The 20,873-nt window shown below is 41.7% G+C and overlaps 2 long non-coding RNA genes across 2 annotated transcripts; one reads left to right on the top strand and one right to left on the bottom strand.

The window, feature by feature from the left end:
* Nucleotides 1-873: 873 nt before the first annotated feature.
* Nucleotides 874-1,360, bottom strand: LOC120935400. The gene is made up of 3 exons (XR_005748458.1): nucleotides 1,314-1,360; nucleotides 1,058-1,189; nucleotides 874-953 (listed from the first exon to the last, which is right to left on the bottom strand). It is a non-coding gene; the product is annotated as an uncharacterized LOC120935400 (long non-coding RNA).
* A 936-nt stretch (nucleotides 1,361-2,296) lies between these two features.
* LOC120935399 lies at nucleotides 2,297-3,579 on the top strand. The gene is made up of 4 exons (XR_005748457.1): nucleotides 2,297-2,343; nucleotides 2,468-2,599; nucleotides 2,704-2,983; nucleotides 3,250-3,579. It is a non-coding gene; the product is annotated as an uncharacterized LOC120935399 (long non-coding RNA).
* The last annotated feature ends 17,294 nt before the right edge of the window (nucleotides 3,580-20,873 follow it).

Here is a 20,873-nt window from a genome sequence, read left to right as displayed (position 1 = left end):
AATATAATCAAATCAAAAACACTGAAATTTGCTCAGTTGCAGAATTGTCGCTGTCATTACTTTTATTTTTTTATGACGAATTTCCCCACAAACCGCTATCGCTCAATCCTGCAAGTGATTATAATTTATTATTGCTTCAAAGGAGGGGAATTTTTTGGAAGAGTTGGGGGGATTATTGCGGTGCGATGAAGAAAACCAGACAAAGTATGTATGTATATATAAAAATATATAAAAAAGGTTTATTCATTCAATTTTTACAAAATATAGTAATTCAATATACAGATAGTGCATAAATTATTTTGTGGGAGCAAGATCTAGAAATAATTTTTTCGATCAGGTCGACCCTACTAGTTTCGCCTCTTGGCTTCTTCAGGGGAATTAGGACAAGATCGTCTCTCTAGATTACTCTAAAGAGATGAAAAAGAATAAAACAATTTTAACATATGCATACAATATAAGCTCTAAAAGAACTTCGATTATATATGTTCAACAAAACATGTCATGTATATAGAGTACAAACAAAAGTTTGGCTGGGATCTCTGGCGGGGCAAGAGAAACCAAAGTTCATAGGAGCAAATGCGCATATATCCACAGCCTGGTAGCAGCCAATGCTGTTCAGCCCATGAGAGGGGGCTGGCAGCAAAATTCCATAGGTAGGAGAAATAAAACCTACCCTAGCTTCATGCACAGCCAGTCAAGGAAAAAAACCCCTCAGGGTGGATATTGAAATCCAAGTTCAACTGACAGGACTTAAAAATACAGAAGAAAAAGAATCTATGTTAGAATATGTGTTATTAAATTATGATCTGTTTTAACTAATTAAACAAATCCATAATAGAGTCAATAGGGTTAATATATGTAAAACAGCCATATCTTGAAGCGTAATAAAATCAAGGTGAATACAGGGGAATTAAGTAAGACAATAACATGGGCACTGAAGAGCCTCAATTCATCTGAGAAAAAAAAAAAAAGTGTTTGAATAGATTTAGTATACTTCATAAAGTTAGTGAGAACATGGGTAACTAAATTATTAAGTGTAAGCAAGGGATCAACTTACATGGAGTATTTAACTAGATGAACAGTCTGAGTGCAAGCAAACATCAGCTGGTGATAGAAAGTCAAAGGATAGTCGTTTGCAGCAAAAATCAAGGACCAGTCAATTGCAGCTGAAAAGTCCACAGATAATCTCCTTTAAAAAGGGTAGAAAATGAATGAAAATAAATGAAAAAGTGAAGGTTTAGCCATAAGTATTCAAACCTTACACAGAGGAGACAATAGTGAGGAGAGTGAATAGTTGCAGGATGGAAACTTACCTATCTTTAAGAGGAATAAAGACATCTGTCAGTACCCTGTTGGTAGCAGACAGATAATGATCATATCATGATATATATAGCCTGTTGGGGAGGCGGGTGCATCGCGATTGGATCTCAGAGGTCACATGGTCGCTGAGATGCCTACAATTCCCACACTCCACAGTCCAGAATCCAGTCCTCCCAGAAAGAGGCCAAAATGTCGGATGAGGACTTAGATAAAATCTTCATGCGACTACAACGCCTTTTGGAAAAGAAGGCCAGAATCTATTGGCATAAAGCCTATTTTGAAAAATACATGGAAAATCATGTGGTCCCTTGGGGTCTACGAATCTAAATTTTCCCTAACGTACGTAAAATCAATGATTCCTTGAAGCAGTCATGGGAGCATAATTTACAAACTTGTTCTCAGGAAATGATTAGTATATTGTGTAAACAATATGAAAGTGAATTGGAGGAAATAGATGTCCAAATTGGTAATTGGTACTCTGATTGTGTACTTGCTTCGGTCTCCCCCAGGTTTGTCTCTCGTGAGCCCTTTTCCATACATCAGCCCATTCACATCCCTGTTCAGGGTCTCTCTCCCTATCTTAATTCTTTATTATATTTTGACTTCTACAATATATGATCTACTGCTTTTGCTTTCATGTTTGATTGCTTGGTTTGCCTTGATCAGTCAGCTTGCGGTCATGGTCCACGCCGCTCTGTGTATGTGTGACTGTTTTGGTGCTGCTGGCTGGCAATCGCTCTCTTTTAGTGCTCTGTGTTCCTCCCCTCTGCACTCATACGTTTCCTTCCTTTTTTCCTTTTTCTCCAGAGTGCGGCTCCGCTGATTGGCCGGTGTCATCATATGACACGGCTGCTTCAGCGCTAAGGAGTGTGGGAATTGTAGGCATCTCAGCGACCATGTGATCTCTGAGATCCAATCGCGATGCACCCGCCTCCCCAACAGGCTATATATATCATGATATGATCATTATCTGTCTGCTACCAACAGGGTACTGACAGATGTCTTTATTCCTCTTAAAGATAGGTAAGTTTCCATCCTGCAACTATTCACTCTCCTCACTATTGTCTCCTCTGTGTAAGGTTTGAATACTTATGGCTAAACCTTCACTTTTTCATTTATTTTCATTCATTTTCTACCCTTTTTAAAGGAGATTATCTGTGGACTTTTCAGCTGCAATTGACTGGTCCTTGATTTTTGCTGCAAACGACTATCCTTTGACTTTCTATCACCAGCTGATGTTTGCTTGCACTCAGACTGTTCATCTAGTTAAATACTCCATGTAAGTTGATCCCTTGCTTACACTTAATAATTTAGTTACCCATGTTCTCACTAACTTTATGAAGTATACTAAATCTATTCAAACACTTTTTTTTTTTTTCTCAGATGAATTGAGGCTCTTCAGTGCCCATGTTATTGTCTTACTTAATTCCCCTGTATTCACCTTGATTTTATTACGCTTCAAGGTATGGCTGTTTTACATATATTAACCCTATTGACTCTATTATGGATTTGTTTAATTAGTTGAAACAGATCATAATTTAATAACACATATTCTAACATAGATTCTTTTTCTTCTGTATTTTTAAGTCCTGTCAATTGAACTTGGATTTCAATATCCACCCTGAGGGGTTTTTTTCCTTGACTGGCTGTGCATGAAGCTAGGGTAGGTTTTATTTCTCCTACCTATGGAATTTTGCTGCCAGCCCCCTCTCATGGGCTGAACAGCATTGGCTGCTACCAGGCTGTGGATATATGCGCATTTGCTCCTATGAACTTTGGTTTCTCTTGCCCCGCCAGAGATCCCAGCCAAACTTTTGTTTGTACTCTATATACATGACATGTTTTGTTGAACATATATAATCGAAGTTCTTTTAGAGCTTATATTGTATGCATATGTTAAAATTGTTTTATTCTTTTTCATCTCTTTAGAGTAATCTAGAGAGACGATCTTGTCCTAATTCCCCTGAAGAAGCCAAGAGGCGAAACTAGTAGGGTCGACCTGATCGAAAAAATTATTTCTAGATCTTGCTCCCACAAAATAATTTATGCACTATCTGTATATTGAATTACTGTATTTTGTAAAAATTGAATAAATAAACCTTTTTTATATATTTTTATATATACATACATACTTTGTCTGGTTTTCTTCATCGCACCGCAACAATCCCCCCAACTCTTCCAAAAAATTCCCCTCCTTTGAATCTATTTTGGGATGAGGTGCTGTATCCTTTTTTAGGACTCTCGATCACATACCCCCCAATCTACCAATTTATTATTGCTGTTTTCTAACTGCTCTAAAACCACTTTTGACATAAAGGGACACTTTTTGGTTGCTATGGACAATCTACAGTTTGCAGGCAGAAAGAACAGTTTTTATTATACAAAAGCACATGTAGGGCACTGGGCAGAACACTAGGGACAAAGGGGGTGTGTATTTTTTACGAACAGTACAGTAATCTGTAAGATTACAGTATACTGTATGTAATGTGTTTATTTATTTATTTTAATTTGGCGCCGTTCTCCACCCCTGTGCGCCATAACGTTGCAGGGAATGGAGATCGGCGGCACACAGGGACACTGTGTGAATCGAGTGAGGATGCCGCTTGCTCACACAGAGGGGAGGCATCGCAGGATTCAGGGACAAGGTAAGTAACTTTGCCTGTGGCTGCTGCGAGGCGATCCCGAGTCTGGCTCGGGGATACCGCTTTTGGTAATGAAATCTTACCCTGAGCCAGACTCTGGAATACCGCCAGGGGGGTTAAGACCCGAACCATTATGCAGGTTAAGGACCTTGCCCCCTTGCGATTCGGCACTGCATCGCTTTAACTGACAATTGCGCGGCCTTGCGACATGGCTCCCAAACAAAATTGGCGTCCTTTTTTTCCCACAAATGGAGCTTTCTTTTGGTGGTATTTTACTTTTTTTTACTTTTTGCTATAATAAATATCCCCAAAAAAGATATAAAAAAAACATTTTTTTTCCTCAATTTAGGCCAATACGTATTCTTTTACCTATTTTTTATAGAAAAAAATCGTAATAATCGTTTATCGATTGGTTTGCACAAAATTGATAGCGTTTACAAAATAGGGGATAGTTTTATGGCATTTTTATTAATATTTTTTTTTTACTACTAATGGCGGCGATCAGCGATTTCTTTTGTGACTGCGACATTATGGCGGACACATCAGACAATTTTGACACATTTTTGGGACCATTGTCATTTTCACAGCGAAAAGTGCAATACAAATGCACAGATTACTGTGAAAATGACAATTGCAGTTTAGGAGTTAACCACTAGGGGGCACTGTAGGTGTTAAGTGTGACGTCAAATGTGTTTCTAACTGTAGAGGGCGGGGCTGGACGTGTGATGTCAGTGATCGTCTTTCCCTATATTAGGGAACAGACGATCACTGACACTGCCACAAAGAAGAACGGGGAAGGTATGTTTACACACACCTCTCCCCGTTCTTCAGCTCCTGTGACCGATCACGGGGCACTGGCGGCGATCAGGTCCACGGGTCCCGAGGGCGTGGTCACTGAGCTTCGGACCGGCTCACGACCCCACAGCTGGGCTTTTAAAGAGGACATACAGGTACGTGCTTGTGCCCAGCCGTGCCATTCTGCCGACGTATATATCGGTGTGAAGGGGTCCTAAAGTGGTTAAGGAACACATATTTTTTAAATAATTTTGTTGCATTTGTTAGCATGTCTGGCATTTTTTTTGTACTGCAATTTTTCATTAGGTATGTCAGAAAAGGGGAATTTTAATAGCATGATGATATATGGTTAAGAATATAAACAGCTAGCATGGTCTATCGCTGATTTTCTCCTACCCCAATTCCACAAATAAAGCACTTCCAGTAATCAAAAGGTAAAGACTTTACTGCCAAAAGATCTTTCTACTTGCATTATTTAATTCAGGATTTACATGCACATGCATGTACTCTAATAACATGCATGTTTATGTATATTACAGAGATCTCTTAGCTAAAAACAAAAGTTTTTTTTTTTCATTTTTGAAGCCAACAAAATTTAATTGCTGCTTACCTTTTTTTTTATCTTTTTGAAAATTCCAAAATTGGGGTTTTCCTCTGGTATGTTGGGGGGGTAAGGTTTACCATAATTGTTTACGAAATAATACAAATTAAATAACATTTAAGATGGAAGGCTGGCTTGGGGGAAGACCCAAGCCTATGAACCCTTTTAACCTCAGAGATCCTGCAGTACACCCAGACCACCAGGTTTTTTATTCCCACAATTGGTCTAGCACTGTTTTTAAAACAGAAAAAAAGACAGTTGGAAGCACATTAAGACCCTGACAACCACAATATTCACACTTTAAACATTAAAGTGGTTGTAAACTCAGTACAACCACTTCCACATACAGGTAAGCCTATATTAAGGCACACCTGTAGGTGCTGGAAATATCTCCTAAAACTACATGGTTTAGGAGGTATTTACAATGTCCCCATACGCCAATGTCCTTTGCACATGCGCCAATGTATTTGGCTCATGCATGCTTTAGATAGGGCATGATGTACCCTATCTAAAGTGGTAATGCAATGACTGGCGGCTCCCGTGCGAATGCGCAGGAATGACATCACGCGACTCCAGCCAGTCACAGAGCCAGAGTCCGTGGCCCCAGAAGGAAAAGGGCTGAAGAATGCACAGGGGACAGCAGTGACATTGCAGGCTTCTGTTTCAGGTAAGTAACACATAATGGGCTACTATGCGATGCATAGTAGCCCAGTATGCTTTTCCTTTGCAGGGAAATAAAGAGGGTTTACTTCCTCTTTAACTATGAGATCACCATCTCAATCTAGAGAAATGTCTCTCTTTGATAGAGAACTGGATGACAAAGAGTTATCTTAAACTCAACGGCTCAAAAACAGAACTTCTCCTGTTTCACGCCAATTGGAAGAATCAACTGGCAACAACCTGGACACCTCTGCCCATTCTAGGAAAAATCATCACCCCTAGCACCAAAGTCAAAAGTCTTGGGGTCTTCTTTGACACCCACATGACAATGGATGCACAAATAGGGTCAGTAGTGAGCGGATCTACCATCTGCTACACTTATTACGCAGACATAGCAGTCATGGTGGGAACAATTGTTAACTCCAGGCTGGACTATGCAAATGCCCTCTATCTCGGACTCCCAAAGTACCAAATCACGCGCCTGCAGGTCGTTCAGAACACGGCCACGCGTCTGGTGACTGGGAAAAAACCATGGGAATCAATCTCCCCTTCACTGAGAAGCCTTCACTGGCTACCAGTGAAAGACAGAATCACTTTCAAAGCACTCTGTCTAACGCATAAATGTATTTGGGGAAATGCCCCCAATACCTATGCGACAAAATAAAAGCCTACAACCCCAATCGCGCTCTGCGATCCTCCAACCAAAATTTACTCCAAATCCCCAAAACCAGATACAAGTCCAAAGGAGAAAGAAGATTTGCTGTCCAAGGCCCTCGACTTTGGAACACTTTGCCAACCTCCATTCGTTTGGAGGAGAACCACTTGGCCTTTAGGAGAAAGATCATAACCCACCTCTTCTGAGCTCAAGGGAGAAGTGCTCAAACAAGCGCCCAGAGGCGATTCAGTTCGCATGTGTAGCGCTATATCAATTTTTCACTCACTCACTCACTATGCTAGTGTAAAATTCTGGCATTTTTTTGGGGGGTTGGTTTGTTAGTATATCATCAGAGAATACTCCATGCATGCTGGTAAGTGTAGATAGTTGAGTCTATTGATGTGCTCCCACTAAAAACCCCAGGCAGGCATGTATGACTAACCTATATTTAGGTCAAATACAAGGACAGGAATTCTGGCTGGACACAATAGTGGGGATTGGGCCTCCTCCAAACTGGCCCTCCTGTCACTGCTGGTCTAAGGGTATGTTATGAAAAAAGAAAAAACAATGAGACATGACATTTATGAAAACATTCTGTTGGTAAAACTGTAGGGGTCATAACACAATTGTTCACCCGGTGACCCGCCTCTTATGACTTCAGAGTCCCATCATGCTCCGGGTGGTGACATCATAAGGGGTGGGGTCACCGGGTGACATCACTCGGTGACAACGCCCCATGCCTATATAAATCGCTGCACACCGAGGAACATGGCATTACAGCGGGAGAGAGCGTTGTGTCAACATCAGAAAAAGAGAGGAGGGAAGAAGACGATGGAGATGACCGGGCCAACGCTAGTAAAAGATCTGGAAGAAGATATCGGAGGAACCCGGCAAAAGGCACTGGAGAGTGGGAGAAGAGAGCGAAGAAGTCGGAAGAGACCCCCGAAGTCGGAAGAAGGCCCCAAAGTCGGAAGAAGATCCCCGGAGTTGCCTAATAAATTACTTTAAAAACCTGCCTAGTGTGTTTTTTTATTGACACTTTTCCCCCCAGGTGAATGGATGGGGTACAATTTTCCCCTATACTCATTCACATAGGGTGGGGGTCGGGATCTGGGGGCCCCTTGTTAAAGGGGCTCCAATATTCTGATAAGCCCCCCGCCCGCAGACCCCGACAACCAATGGCCAGGGTTGTTGGGAAGGGGCCCTTGTCCTCATAAAAATGGGGGCAAGGTGCTTTGGGGTGGGGGGCCGTAGGGCGTCCCCCTGCCCCAAAGCACCCACCCCCATGTTGAGGGCATGCAGCCTGGTACGATTCAGGAGGGGGGGCGCTGGTATGGATTTTGGGGGGACCCCCACACCGTTTTTTCAGCATAGTGAGTTCCCCTTAAAATCCATACCAGACCTAAGGGCCTGGTATGCTCTTGGAGGGGGAACCCATGCCAGTTTCTTATTTTAAATTTGGCATAGAGTTCCCCCTCATGATTCATACCAAACACACAATTAAAAGTCAGACATATGTCGGCTTCAAGTCGCAGGGCAAAGCAGGACGAGTGTCGTGTCACACCAGTATGAACCCGGCCTCAATATCAGCAATGCTTGTCGCTCATTGGGAAAGGAAAAAACGAATTTTCCCTTTCCCGATGAGCGAGCCAGCTCAGCGCTGGATCCCGCGATGGGGGTGGCAGGTGTCAATCTCGCCTATAACCAGTGGCGGCTGGTGATAACATTTTTTGGGGGGGGCGCAAACCCCTCCAGCTCCTTACCTGCCCATCCTCTGCTGTCACAGCTCACTATACACAGAGCACACACAATACATACAGAGCACACAGAACACACAGTGCATACACAGAACATACCGTGCATACACAGAACATACCGTGCATACACAGAACATACACAGAACACACCGTGCATACACAGAACACACCGTACATACACAGAACATACACAGAACACACAATGCACCGTACACACACAGAACACACCGTACATACACAGAGCACACCGTGCATACACAGAACACACAGTACATACAATACATACACCGAACATACAATACATACACAGAACACACAGTACATACAATGAATGCACCGTACATACACAGAACATACACAGAATGCACCGTACATACACAGAACACACAGTACATACAATACATACACAGAACATACAATACATACACAGAACACACAGTACATACACAGAACACACATTACATACAATACATACACAGAACATACAATACATACACAGAACACACAGTACATACAATGCATACACAGAACACACAGTACATACAATACATACACAGAACACACAGTACATACAATGCATACAGAGAACACACAGTACATACAATACATACACAGAACACAGCACACTATATACAGAGGTGGAGGGGGATCCAGCAGCACTCACATTAGTTATATTGGAACCTGAGTCAGTTCTAACCTTCCCCCACAGACCATGCTCTCTCTCTCTCTCCCAAAGCTATAGGCAAAAAAAAAAAACGTTTTGTAACTTCTTTCCTGCCTAAATGCCCGTTTTTGACATATTTTAAAACAACCTGTTGCTGTGAAACACACCCATCTTCTTATTACAGAGTCCCACACAGTAGCTGCCATGCCATGAGTTACTGCATGTGCAGAAGAGACACCCAAAGCAGTCTGCCTAAAGGGGGGGGGAGCAGCAGCGTGAGATACAGACTCAATTTCTGCTTCCATGTCCTCCCCTTGATGTTTTCCTTGGTGACGCTTCAGCCAATCAGGTTCCTGATAACCAGAATCCAGGAACCTGATTGGCTGAAACAGCCGTCAGTCTTATCCAAGGGACGTAGCCCTCTTACGTTCCTTAGATAGACCTTCCGGGAGACTAGGGCTTTACTCAGGAAGCCTATCAGAGCCTATTAGGCACTTCCGCTCAGCCAACCAGCTGCCGTTATTCAGGTAACCGGCACCCTTATGTCCGGTTATATGAATAGACTTGCGGCAGCTGGCAACCAACAATAACATACATTCGTGCAATACAATGCATGAATGTATGTTATTTGCGAGAGGGGGTGGCGCTGCAGCGCCCTCTATAGACGGCCGCCATCACTGCATTTAAAATGTAAAAATTACATTTTAAGCCAAATAAAAATTCTTAAAGGGCCCGTAGCGAGCGGAGGCGCCAAGGGAAATTACGACAGGAACAGAGGTGATGAAGAAGGCAGATTTTGTGGGAGTAAAAAAATATATATATTTTTTTTATGGGAACTCTAAATTAATTTACCTGTTTACCACAGACCGCTGGCTCCTAGGAGACACATGCTGGTGGTCACAGGATAGTGTCACTAGCAGGTGAAATTAATCCTAACAATCCCTCTATAGTGTGTATGTGTCTCAAAATGACGCACTAAGTGTCACTTTTGTCTGCTGCTTCGTTCCTCTGCTATCAGCACTTCTGAAATTTTTTCCTGACACCAAGAGCAAAATGTTGAGAGCGGAAGAAGCTCCAACTGATGACAGCCTCAGCTCTGTTCCTGTGTGCTGTGTGAAGGGGGATGTACCCCCACCCCCCAGTCAGCTGTCAGACCTCTTCCTCACCGAGCTCTGCAGAATGTAACTTCAGCTCTCTGCCCCCTCTTTTTCTGAACACTCAGACAAGCTTTTTAGATCATGCAGTTTGAATGGATGTAGATAGTAGAAGACTGCAGATAAACAGGTACAACTCATGTAGGAGGATTTGTTTAATCTCTGTGTATCACCTGAGGATAGTCCCTTCACTGATATATGTAAGTAGTTACAGCCACTTTAAGAAGTAGAGCATGGTTAATTTTACAGTAAATTATCTGAAGCTAATATAATAAACAATATAAACAACATTCAATATGGGATGTTCGCAGGTATGTTATTGAGTGTGCTTTTGCTGACAAGATTTTTGCATAAGGGAAATGTAAAAAAATGTAAGGTGTCTGAAGGCTCGTATTTAAAATATTTACATTAACTTGGGCAATAATATGGAAAGATACTCAAAGCCTATCTGCTCTATATGCTATCTGGGTCACCATTCTAGAGCTTTTTCAACACTTTGGGCTAGATTCAGGTAGATTTCGGCGGGCGTAGCGTATCTCAGATACACTACGCCACCGTAAGTTAGAGCAGCAGGTCCTGTATTCACAAAGAACTTGCGCTGTAACTTACGGCGGCGCAGTGTAACTGGGCCGGCGTAAGCCCGCCTAATTCAAAATAGGCTGGTTGGGGGCGTGTTCTATGTAAAATACTAGTGACCCCACGTATTTCGACGTGATCGTAAATTACGGCCAGCCCCATTCACGGACGAGTTACGCAAACGACGTCAAATTTAAAAAATTTGACGCGGTTCCGACGTCCATACTTAACATTGGCTGCGCCATCTTTTTGGTGGTTTATCTTTACGCCTGAAAACCCCTTACGTAAACGGCGTATCTTTACTGCGACGGCCGGGCGTATGTTCGCAAATAGGCGTATCTAGCTGATTTACATATTCTAGGCGTAAATCAGCGTACACGCCCCTAGCGGCCAGCGTAAATATGCAGTTAAGATACGACGGCGTAGGAGACTTACGCCGCTCGTATCTTAGCAACATTCAAGCGTATCTCAGTTTGAGCATACGCTTAAAGTTGCGACGGCGCGGATTCAGACTTACGACGGCGTATCTACTGATACGCCCGTCGTAAGTCTTTATGAATCTGGCCCTTTAGGCTTATAGACAGATCATCTGTGTTTCCTCTTTACTCTACTTTGCTTTACCAAGCATTTTTTCTTCAGTCTGTTTTTCTATTTCATATTGACCCTAACTTACTGTGTATTTAAAAGGTATGGCACAAAAAAGGTTGTCAGGGTAAATCTTTGTGAGGCTAGGTTCAAACTACTCGAATTCGATTTTGTTCCAAATTTCAGTGCAATTATGTAGTGCTACTTAGATGCAAATTTGATAAGGTTTTTTTTATACTATGGGGCCAAAACTGCAGTGAAGTTGTACCAAAGTAGTACAGGAACCTTTTCCAAAATCACTCTGTGCTGAGTTGCATTGATGTAAAATGACTTCATTGAAAATAATGTGATTTCAAAAGGCTGTTTAGGTCCAGACTGTACCAGACGCATGATTGACTTAATTAGTCACATCGAACGCAGTAGAATCCCTTCTCTGCTTCTCGGACTAGATGCAGAGAAGGCATTCAATAGAGTTCATTTAGAGTACATCTCAGAAACCCTAAAAAAAGTTTGGCTTTACTGGCTTTATACAGTACTTAAAGCTTTAATGTCCCTCTGTACAATATTTGTGGCTAGAGTGTTTGCTTCAGGTAACATCTCCAAAAGCTTAAAAATGTAGAATGGTACATGACAAGGGTGCCCACTTTCTTCTGTAATATTTTCCTTAGCAATTGAAACTCTGGCAGAAATCATCAGGAATAGTCCTAATATTAATGGTATCAGGATCTGACAAAATCAAACACAAATTGGGACTATTTGCTGATGACATAATTTAGTGTTATCAAACTCTGAGAATTCTCTACCAAAGGTTCATAAAGCATTAGAAATTTTTGGGAGAATCTCTTACTATAAAATTAATAGCATCAAATGCTTTGCCTTACCAATGAACATCCCTTCAAAAATGTTTGACATCCTACACCTCACTCATAAATATAACCGGAATCAACTTTCTTTTTTTATACCTTGGTGTCCAACTTTGTTCCCCCCAAAAATCCACACCAGACCCTTGATCCGAGCATGCAACCTGGCAGGCCGCAGGAAAAGAGGGGGGGACGAGAGAGCGCCCCCCCTCCTGAACCGTACCAGGCCACATGCCCTCAATATTGGGAGGATGCTTTGGGGGTCTGCGGGCGGGGGGCTTATCGGAATCTGAAAGACCTCTTTAACAAAGGGGACCCCCAGATCCCGGCCCCCCCATGTGAATTGGTAATGGGGTACATTGTACCTCTACCATTTCACAAAGAAAGTGTAAATGATTGTAAAAAAAAACACAGACACCGTTGGGAAAGTTCTTTATTAAAAAAATAAAATAAAAATCCAGCGGTGGTAATCCACACTTGGTCTCCTCTCCAACGCTGTCAGTATCAAGTAGCTTGCTATGGGGGAACCCGAGACAAACTGCAGCTCCCTGTGTCCATTCAGACATGGAGAAGTTCGGCCCATCCTCTCTCTCTCCTGATGGGCTAACTGACTTTGTTTGGCAGCAGTGGGAGCCAATGACGCCGCTGTTGTGTCTCCGCCAATCAGGAGGGAGAGTCCCTGAAGACTGAAGGACTTGTGGATATCGCTGGATAGAAATAGGATTGTGGAATAAAAAAAGAAAAAAAGAAATAGGGCTCAGGTAAGTAGTATGGGGTGCTGGGGTGGCTGCTGCACACAGAAGGCTGTTTATCTTAATGCATAGAATGCATTGCGATGAAAAATCTTCTGACTTTACAACTCCTTTAATATTTGTACCTTAACAATAAAAACCTTGGGCCAGATCCACGTACCTCGGCGCATCTATAAGCCCGGCATAGCGTATCTCAGATACACTACGCCGACGTAACTTACAGCGTATTTTCCGTATCCACAAAGAATTTGCGCCGTAAGTTACAGCAGCTAAGTGTAAATGTGTCGGCGTAAGGGCGCGGAATTCAAATGACTAAGATGTGGGCGTGTTTTATGTTAATGCAACTTGACCCCACGTAAATGACGTTTTTTTAACGCCGCATGCGCCGTCCGTGGGGGTATCCCAGTGCGCATGCTCGAAATCACATCGCAAATAGTCAATGCTTTCGACGCGAATGTAATTTACGCAAAGCCCTATTCGCGAACGTTTTACGCAAACTACGTAAATGACGGAAAATTCAACGCTGGCCCGACGCCCATACTTAACATTGCGTACGCCGCATAGAGCGGGGGTAACGTTATGCCGAAAAATGCCTTACGTAAACGACGTAAAAAAAAGGCGCCGGGCGAACGTACGTTTGTGGATCACTGTATCTAGCTCATTTGCATACTCTGCGCGGAAATCAACGGAAGTGCCACCTAGCGGCCAGCGTAAATATGCACCTAAGATCCGACGGCGTAATAAGACGTACGCCAGTCGGATCGAGCCCACATTCAGTCGTATCTTGTTTTGTGGATACGGGGCATCGTAGAAATTATGCGGCGTATCAATAGATTCGCCGGCGTAATTTCTTTGTGGATCTGGGCCCTTTTCCTTAAGAATGAAGATGGGGCATGGCCTGTTTGTCCACCACAAATATACTTTGTGGAATGTTCATTATTGGACCCGCCATATCAGATTATACACTCAGGTGCATTGATCTTCTTTTGGATGCATACAGTATGTGCACAGATATATGTGCATCAAATGAGCTTAGTGTCACTGCACACATTTGTTCTTTCGACACAAATGTATTCTTATGCAGTTTTTAACCATTAAACAAGGTACCTTGTAAGGAATAATTAGCTACACTTCCACCCCAAATATTGGGGCCTGGTATGGTACACAAAGGTGGAGGCCACACACTTTTCTTTCACTCACTACTCAGGCTGCACACCTGGATTAAGGTCTGGCTCTAATTTAAAAATACACACAGCTTCTCACCTACACCTCCTCATAGCTGAGGGCCTAGTTGTATATTTTAAGGATTTAATAAGGTTTTGTGAATTATATTTTAAAATACATCATTCATGTAAATAAAATAAATACCCAGAGACACTGTGTAAGCATTTTTTACTCTAATATTAATACTGAATAACAAAAATCGAATTGGGAGGTCTACAGTGTACCCAGCACACACACACACACAGTTTATAATGCAACGACTAGAAAGCAAAAGTACACATCAGCTTGTTAGTTATGTTATTTAATATTCAGTACTATTGCCATTTTTTTTTATCTAGTTATAACTGATAATGAAGATCTGCCTATACAGAACAGAGAGGGAAAATATTGAAAAACACAACTGTCCAACCCCCATCATGAACAAAGAGAGCTTTATGAATGGGACCTGTATCAAATCTAAAGTAGGTGTTATTCCAATATTCCAGCAAAAATGGAAAAACTTTTTAACCACTTGACTACTGGGCACTTAAACCCCCTTAATAACCAGACCAATTTTCAGATTTTGGTGCTCTCACATTTTGAATGACAATTACTCAGTCATACAACACTGTACCCAAGTGAAATTGTCATCCTTTTTTTCACATAAAATATAGCTTTCTTTTGGTGGTATTTAATCACTGTTGTTTATTTTTTATTTTTTGCGCTATAAGAGAAAAAAGACTGAAAATTCTGTAAAAAAATAATAATTTTTCTTTGTTTCTGTTATAAAATTTAGCAAATTAGTATTTTTTCTTCATACATTTTGACCAAAATTTATACTGCTACATATCTTTGGTAAAAATAAGTACAAATTTGTGTATATTATTTGGTCTTTGTGAAAGTTATAGAGTCCACAAGCTATGGTGCCAATATCTGAAAATTGATCACACCTGAAGTACTGACGGCCTATCTAAATTCTTGAGACCCTAACATGCCACAAAAGTACAAATACCCCCCAAATTACACCTTTTTGGAAAGAAGACATTCCAAGGTATTTAGAAAGAGGCATTGTGAGTTTTTTGAAGTTGTAATTTTTTCCCACAATTCTTTGCAAAATCAATATTTTTTTTCTTTAATTTTTTTCACAACATTTTCATATTAGCAGGTTATTTCTCACACACAGCATATGCATAGCACAAATTACACCCCAAAACACATTCTGCTATTCCTCCTGAGTATGGCGATACCACATGTGTGAGACTTTCACACAGCGTTGCCACATACAGAGGCCCAACATGCAGGGAGCACCATCAGGCGTTCTGGTGCACCCAAGCCAATTCTGACATTTCTCTCCTACATGTAAAAATCATAATTTATTTGCTAGAATATTACATGGAACCCCAAAACATTATATATGTTTTTTTAGAAAAGACCTTAGAGAATACAATGGTGGTCATTGCAACTTTTTATCTCGCACTGTATTTGCGCAGCAATTTTTATAACGTATTTTTTACAAAAAAAAAAAAGTTTTGTGCTTAAAAAAAAACAAATCAGTAAAGTTAAGTAGGTGAACTAAAGCGCTGGCCAACCGTGAAAATTAATGTGTAACCAGTGAACAGATATAAACAAAATGCTGCTCAAATCTAAAATGTTCTAACAACAAATAAAGGTATGAATAAAAAGTGATGAGCGCAAACTGAAAATCTAACAGTGAATAACAAGACAGTCCATAGGGACTGATAACAATCTATTTATAAACCAAATCAATGGGCTGTGTGTTAAAGTGAAAAAACACCCAAATAAAAAACGAAATTCAATAATAAAGTCCAAAATATAAGTGAATGGAAGTGCTATGTCAATGATGGACAAGTCTTCTGTCCTTGGATCATCAATGTGAAAAAACTGGATACACTTCGCTAAGCCTGGGCTCACAGAGCGCTTACCTCCAGTCACTGGGTAATGTGCATCAACGAAATCCTCCAAGGCCTGGGGTAGGATCCAAACAGTGGGTAACTCGTATTCCACAGAGTCTTCCAAGTGCTGAGGTGGAATCCAGGAACGTTCTCTGTGTCTACTGCCAGTCCAGGTCCAGGTAAAAGCGAAGTCAACTCAGCAGGATAGCCACACCATATATCAGGAGCAAATATGGAAATAAAAAGCTCTCATAGTGAAGTATGTAAGCACTTGTAGGTTTAATAAAGGTAAAAATGTGCTTACATCAAGAAAAACAGGTAAAAAACGCCAAACAGCAGTACTTCCGGTGGACGGTCAGGGTATCGCGTCACTTCCGGTCACGTCTAACCTTACGCATTACGTCACGTCACGTGACTTCATCTGTGGGGACGCTCATTGTTTAGTGTTAGGACCACAGATATTACAGGGTGCCTTGGCGCGGCTCTGTGGCTCACGCATGCGTTTGCAAATGCGTGCGGACTGAACCCCTGTTTTTAACGCATACTATAGACAGGTTAATTGGTTTTCTGCAAGCTGGTCGGTAAGTAGGCTTGGTTTTTCCCTGGGCATTCCCCAGGTTTTTGTTGTTATCTGCTTTAGCCTTCCAATGCTACTTACTGTTATGGCCAGCTATAGACGGGGGCAGTGGACATGTTTATGCTTCACCTGTGGTGTTTATATTGGTCCATCAGTGCACCAACACCTTTGCAGCCATTGTGCTATATGCTGGGTGCTTGGTGTGCTCTTGTACCTTTAAAGGAGGGGTGGCTTCCCTTCAGTTCACCTGCCCCTGTCTATCCATTAAAATGCATGTGCCTCCACTGTGGGGACGCTCATTGTTTAGTGTTAGGACCACAGATATTACAGGGTGCCTTGGCGCGGCTCTGTGGCTCACGCATGCGTTTGCAAATGTGTGTGGACTGAACGCCTGTTTTTAACGCATACTGTAGACAGGTTAATTGGTTTTCTGCAAGCTGGTCGGTAAGTAGGCTTGGTTTTTCCCTGGGCATTCCCCAGGTTTTTGTTGTTATCTGCTTTAGCCTTCCAATGCTACTTACTGTTATGGCCAGCTATAGACGGGGGCAGTGGACATGTTTATGCTTCACCTGTGGTGTTTATATTGGTCCATCAGTGCACCAACACCTTTGCAGCCATTGTGCTATATGCTGGGTGCTTGGTGTGCTCTTGTACCTTTAAAGGAGGGGTGGCTTCCCTTCAGTTCACCTGCCCCTGTCTATCCATTAAAATGCATGTGCCTCCACTGTGGGGACGCTCATTGTTTAGTGTTAGGACCACAGATATTACAGGGTGCCTTGGCGCGGCTCTGTGGCTCACGCATGCGTTTGCAAATGCGTGCGGACTGAACCCCTGTTTTTAACGCATACTGTAGACAGGTTAATTGGTTTTCTGCAAGCTGGCCGGTTAAGTAGGCTTGGTTTTTCCCTGGGCATTCCCCAGGTTTTTGTTGTTAGCGAAGTGTATCCAGTTTTTTCACATTGATGATCCAAGGACAGAAGACTTGTCCATCATTGACATAGCACTTCCATTCACTTATATTTTGGACTTTATTATTGAATTTAGTTTTTTATTTGGGTGTTTTTTTCACTTTAACACACAGCCCATTGATTTGGTTTATAAATAGATTGTTATCAGTCCCTATGGACTGTCTTGTTATTCACTGTTAGATTTTCAGTTTGCGCTCATCACTTTTTATTCAAATCAGTAAAGTTAGCCCAATGTTTTTGTATAATATGAAAGATGAAGTTACGCCGAGTAAATAGATACCTAACGTGTCACCCTTCAAAATTGCACACGCTCGTGGAATGGCGCCAAACTTTTCTACTTAAAAATCCCCATAGGCGACGCTTTAAATATTTTTACTGGTTATATGTTTTTAGTTACAGAGAAGGTCTGGGGCCAAAATTATTGCTCTCGCTCTAACGTTCGCAGAGATACTTCACATGTGTGGTTTGAACACCGTTTTCATATGTGGGCGGGACTTGCGTATGCGTTCGCTTCTGCGTGCGAGAACACGGGGACAGGGGCGCTTTAAAATATATATATATTTTATTGTTCATTTTACTTTTATTTATTTTAGTTTGACATGTTTTTTCATCTCACCTCTAGGCGGGGAAGCCTGAAAAAAAGAATACAAAAAAACAATCCTGGCTTTGATCGTAGCGTCGGTAGAAGCAGGAGGGGGGGGGCATATTGCAGAGTATTGCGGGGTATTGCAGAGTATTGCAGAGTATTGTGGAGTATTGCAGAGTATTGCAGATTATTGCGGGGTATTGCAGAGTATTGCGGAGTATTGTGGGGTATTTCAGAGTATTGCAGAGTATTGCGGGGTATTGCAGAGTATTCGCAGGGTATTGCAGAGTATTGCACAGGGGTATTGCAGAGTATTGCACAGGGGTATTGCACAGGGGTATTGCACAATGGTATTGCAGAGTATTGCACAGGGGTATTGCAGAGTATTGCACAGGGGTATTGCAGAGTATTGCACAGGGGGTATTGCAGAGTATTGCACAGGGGTATTGCAGAGTATTGCAGAGGGGGTATTGCAGAGTATTGCACAGGGGTATTGCAGAGTATTGCACAGGGGGTATTGCAGAGTATTGCACAGGGGGTATTGCAGAGTATTGCACAGTGGTATTGCAGAGTATTGCACAGGGAGTATTGTGGAGTATTGCAGAGTATTGCAGATTATTGCGGGGTATTGCAGAGTATTGCGGAGTATTGTGGGGTATTTCAGAGTATTGCAGAGTATTGCGGGGTATTGCAGAGTATTCGCAGGGTATTGCAGAGTATTGCACAGGGGTATTGCAGAGTATTGCACAGGGGTATTGCACAGGGGTATTGCACAATGGTATTGCAGAGTATTGCACAGGGGTATTGCAGAGTATTGCACAGGGGTATTGCAGAGTATTGCACAGGGGGTATTGCAGAGTATTGCACAGGGGTATTGCAGAGTATTGCAGAGGGGGTATTGCAGAGTATTGCACAGGGGTATTGCAGAGTATTGCACAGGGGGTATTGCAGAGTATTGCACAGGGGGTATTGCAGAGTATTGCACAGTGGTATTGCAGAGTATTGCAGAGGGATGGATGGCTGGATCTGTGACTGCAATTGTCACAGATCCAGCCCACAGCACTGCTGCTGCCTCCGCTCTCTCCCCTCTCCTCTCACACTGTACCAATCGGTACAGAGAGGGGAGGGAGGAACCGGCATCATCACATGATGCCGGTTTGTTTACAAGTGATCGCTCCATCATTGGACAGAGCGTTCACATGGTAAACCACCAATATCAGTGGCGATTTACCATGATCCGCGATGCGCTGGGTCCTGTGGACCAGGCGGTCACGGACACTCCCGTGTGCACGCCCCCAGGGGGCGTGTGGGAGCGCGATTCTGGAAGGCCGTTAATTAACGGACTCCCAGAGTTAAGCAACCGCCCTGTAGCCGTACTTTGGCTATGGGGCGGTTGTCAAGTGGTTAATGTATAACTAAAGGCAAAACATATTTTTTTTGTTTTGCTTAATGATCATCATTGTGACAGCAAACAAAGTGTAAAAAAAAAAAAAACGACCCCCCCAGAGTAGTACAGGCATGACCCACTTTTAAGTACACAATGGAGTTTATTTCCTAAAGCTGGAAAACACAAAATCAGGCTCACTTCTGCATAGAAACCAATGAGCTTCTAACTCCAGCATGTTCAATTAAGCTTTGGTAATAAAACCTGGAAGCTCATTGGTTTTTATGCAGAAGTGAGCCTAATTTTTTCCAGCTTTAGTAAATAAACCCCATTATGTACTTAAAAGTGGGGTATGCATGTAAAGATTGTTTTTAAGGTGACATAACTACCAGGTTCCATTCCAACAACCAGGTTGTTAAAAAAATTGGTTATTAAACAGGAGTCACAAGAAATCAATAATTTAAGCTGTATTAATTACTGTACTGTACTGTATTGTGAAAAAAAAAGGTCTAAATACAAAACTCCAACTCAATAACATTGTTTTAATTTGCATAAGTACAGAACACAAACAAAAAATTCTGTACTGTACAATACAGTGATTTATAGCGCATCGTTCAGGTGGGGAGAGCTGGTTGTTAAACAAGTAAGTCATAAATAGAGGAGTACTGTATCTGTCTGTAAAAAAAAAAAAAAAAAAATGTTTAAAAAAATGAAAAAGTTTAAAAAAAAAATATATATATTTATTTATTTATTTTTAACATACTGTCACCAGTCAGTGTACCTGATCACTGCTACATCAGTTATATGATGATGCTGGACTGCACTGTTGACAGAATATAAAAACATTGTGAAAACAAAAGTTTATTAAAAATTTTTATTTTTTCAATTTTTTTCATATTCAATAAACAACTACAATGGGTACATTTTGAAAAGGAAAGGTACAATATGGCTTGTGTAGCAATTATATATGCTATATTTGTTTGCTTGAAATACAGTTGTGTTTTTTTTTTTTTTTTACGAAAGTGGAGATACTACTAAGCACTATCACAGGGTCGCATTTTGAAAAGGAAACACACCAAACAGTTTTTAGTATGGAAATCAGCATTAGAGTGTACTTATTTTACTGAACAAAAAGCCCACAAATTGTTTTAGTGCTTACATGTGCACTACTGAATCAATTGCTACTACTCCTGGCATCCATGCAAAATGTAAGCCCCCCGC

Source organism: Rana temporaria, chromosome 4 (assembly GCF_905171775.1).
Source record: "Rana temporaria chromosome 4, aRanTem1.1, whole genome shotgun sequence".
Taxonomy (NCBI): domain Eukaryota; kingdom Metazoa; phylum Chordata; class Amphibia; order Anura; family Ranidae; genus Rana; species Rana temporaria.
Note: the sequence above shows the minus strand (reverse complement) of the source record. Positions and strands in the feature narration are given on the sequence as shown.